Source organism: Choloepus didactylus, chromosome 10, assembly GCF_015220235.1.
Source record: "Choloepus didactylus isolate mChoDid1 chromosome 10, mChoDid1.pri, whole genome shotgun sequence".
NCBI classification, from domain to species: domain Eukaryota; kingdom Metazoa; phylum Chordata; class Mammalia; order Pilosa; family Megalonychidae; genus Choloepus; species Choloepus didactylus.
The window spans coordinates 105,267,965-105,271,685 of NC_051316.1; the positions used below are offsets into that span (position 1 = coordinate 105,267,965).

General features: G+C 38.8%; 1 non-coding gene across 1 annotated transcript; it reads right to left on the reverse strand.

Moving 5' to 3' along the window:
• Nucleotides 1–246: 246 nt before the first annotated feature.
• On the reverse strand, nucleotides 247–353 carry LOC119505840. The gene has a single exon (XR_005210875.1). It is a non-coding gene; the product is annotated as a U6 spliceosomal RNA (small nuclear RNA).
• Nucleotides 354–3,721: the final 3,368 nt, after the last annotated feature.

Genomic DNA, 3,721 nt, shown 5'->3' on the forward strand with positions numbered 1-3,721 from the left:
GGCATTTCCTGAGTTATCAGCACAATTGTCTAATTTCTTTCAGCACTTGGTGCTGAGATAGATTTGGCTAGAACATACTGGAAAGGGTTTGATGTAAGACTTGAATATATTATTAACCATGGGTAGTAGGGAAATTAAAAGAAAAAAAATGCCAATGCATATTCTCCATATTAAGTGCAAAGGAAGTTACATGTGTTCATTCTTTTTTTTTTTTTTTTTAGCAGGATGCCCCAAAGAGCTGACTGAATAAATATGGAACATTCGACGAATTTGCATGTCATCCTTGCACAGAAGCCATGCTAATATTTTCTGTATCATTCCAATTTTAGTATATGTGCTGCCAAAATAAGCACTGTGTTCGTCATCTTAATCACAGATTTTACAAACACGTATGGAAAGCTTACTCTGGGTCAAGTACTGTGGGAAGCTCTCAGGTATATGAAAAAGACAAAGTTCTCTGCATTTAAGGAGTTCATAATCTGGCAAACAGTGTGGCAAGGTAGATTTTAATTTATTTGGATGATTCCTAGGATTCTTCAATAAAGCAATGAAAGTGATGGGTAGGAAACGTATCTGCACACACACAGACACAGATTTCCACTGAAGGGAAATCTATTAGAATCTATCCAGACACCCCTGAATACCAAGCACTATCTTCCTAGAAATCCCTACACCTCAGGTTAAAATGTTCTGGAATAGAGTAACATTAGCGTGAATAAATGTTTCTTGTGCTCCTACCACATTCAAGGCAATGGAAAAAAAAAAGGATTATGCTGGATTAACTGTCAACTCACACCGCTAATCACTTCTTTCTAAGTTTTCCTTTGCATTGTGGAGAAGCCAAGATACAATTCCCAGAATCCCCTTGACCAGTATTAGGTTAGAGTTTGACAGTAGGAGGCACTAGATTTAGAAGGCAGAAGGGAAAGAGAAGTTATTATTATGAGGGGTAGTTGCAGCCAGATATGTTGGGAAGACATGAGTGTTACAGTGGCTTCCTGGCAAGCCCTTAAGAATCACAGACTATCGGTACTATGGACTGTGGACTGGGACAGTAAGCAGGGAGCTTCCCAGAGATTCTTGTGAATTGCAGTAGCATTCTGGATACTGCATGAGAAAGGCTGAGGTCTCCTGAACTTTGCTCCCTCCACTTCCACTGGTTACATAACCCTTTAATTTTCATTGACTGAATCCTGGCTGCACAACCAGTAAGGCATGAGCTTTATTCTCTGTTCTCTAGGGTGCAAACTTTTTTTCTGTGGAGAGCCATATAGTAAATATTTTTGGCTTGGCAGGGCACACTATCACTGTTGCAACTACTCAAATCTGCAGCTGTGGCATGAAAGCAGTCATAGACAGTATGTAAATGAAAGACCATGAATGTATTCAATAAAACTTTATACACAAAAAGAGGCAGCAGATCAGATTTGGCTCACAGGTCAGTTTGCTGACCTCTGCTTTAGAGATTTGAGTTCCTTACATTCTGCAATTCATGGCTCATAGTCATCACTGATCAATGCAAGGACCTCACTTGATTTTTTTTGTATTTAGATTGTCCCTATATGCCTTTTCCTCTCTTTTTCCCCCTCCATATAAATCTCCATTTTAATATGTTCAATGTATATTTTTCCTTTGTGTGTGTTTTTTTCAAAATGTGTATTGTTTTCTAGTATATATTTAACTTTAAATGGAATTAAATTTTAGTTCATGTTCTGTTTCTTCCTTTATGCAGTATTGTATACTTAAAAGTCTTTCCCACTGCAATGTGTCTATCTGGTCCACTGTTTTAACTGATAAATAACATGCCATGGTACTAGTGGTAAATGTTAATGATATTGACCAATATCAAGTTCTTGCTCTCTGACTCATCAAATGAAGCATTGCTGCCCAGGAGAGTTTGCCCACACACTTACTGGACTCTGCATGAGTGAAAAATAAACTTCTATTGGTGTTCATTTATTACCATAGCATTACCTAGCCTATCCTAGTATATTGCTTCTAAGTACTGATAAATACTCCATGGTGTACACCCAAAACATTACACTAATCTACTGCCCCTGTAATAGATTCCCATTTTGCTTAGGCAGCATAGCACAGTGATTAAAAACCAGTTTCTGGGACCCAAGTGCCTCTGTCTTATCCTGGTGCCATCACTTATGAAATATGTGACTTTGGGCAAGTTCTCTTCACTTTTGTGCCTTAGATTGCCCATCTAAAATACAGGAATAATGATAATGCATGCTTTCTAGGGCATCATGAAGATTAACATTTAAACAGTAATTAGCATTTAAGAAGTGCTGTCTATAAATAAAATAAACTTTGCCACCTAACATTTCAAATTTAGGATTTAATAACTAGGGCCTTTCCATTATAAATACTCCATGCTTGTAGGGGATGGGCAGGACACATATCATTGTCCCCAGTTTACAGATAAGGAAACCAAGAGTCAGGTGAAATGGGTTCTCTAAGAGCCTGCTGCTATGACAGAACACAATACAGACCTACTTCTCCCGACTCTGAAAGTAACTCCTCGGTTTCTTTGCTTCATAGCCATGGGGAATTTTTGGGAAAAGCCATCCAGCAGAACCCGTCCTGGTGTAATATCCAAGAGCTTCAAGTATAAGATATGCTGGATTCTAACCAGGATGTCGTAGAAGTGGGGAAGGTAAGGAGGTAGAGAATTAGAGAAAAGATGGGACTGTGTGAGGACAGAAACTGCCAGCGGGGTGAGAAAAGACATTTCCCCAATGATAGAGAGAAAAAGGTTAAAGGCATATCGATCTTGAGTGAGGAAACATTCTCCTGAATTTTCATCCTTTTTTTTTCAGATCATCTGACATCAAAAAAGGGTCTGTTACCAAACTCAGCTTTGGAGATGGCACAAAAGAAACAACTGATGAACAGCCATTTGCTGACATGGAGGGCACCAAAGTAGTTTTTGATGATGTGAGCCAAGCTGCAATGTAAAGGCGATGTGGAACCTGATAAAATATGTGTTGAGTGACAGGCTGGCAGCAGCCAAGGACATGCATTCTCTCAACAAATAATCCATTTCCTGACCTTCAGTGGATCTCACTTTCTTTTCAAAAGAAGCTGCAAAACACCCAGGTCAAACCCAGGGAAGGAGTAGCAGAGTATATTACAGTTCCCAAGGTGCTTCCCCAACAATTACATTGTAGGATTCTCAAAGTTACCCTGGGAGAGTAGGCTGGGCTCAGTTTACTGTCCTCATTTTACAGATGATGAAACTGGGGATGAAAAAAAAGACGAGGACACAAAGCCACAGAAGCAGTGGGAGAGGTAGAAGCAAATCCTGGCTTTCCCGTAACTGCCCGATTATCTTCACACTACAGCACATTATATCTGACCAAATTGACTTTTCATAAAACAGGGTTTATAGTGCCCCAGCCTGAATATATAAGAATGTGTCTATCAATCTAACTCAGATTATATATTTATGTATCTTCAGTTCCCATTCATCTTTAAAATCTATCACTTATGATCGATTCCCATTACCTATTAACATTTTTATAATTATCTGTATCAATGTAGCTATAAATTATCTAGAATACCTTCTGATTGGTAGCCTTTACACAGATGCTCTGACTGATATGATGTGTGTATGATTAATAACACCTTAGGGGAAAGCGTGTGGGTACTGAAAGCATCAGTGCATGGTAATTACCCTTGAGGATTTTGCATTCTGTTGCTAATTTACCTA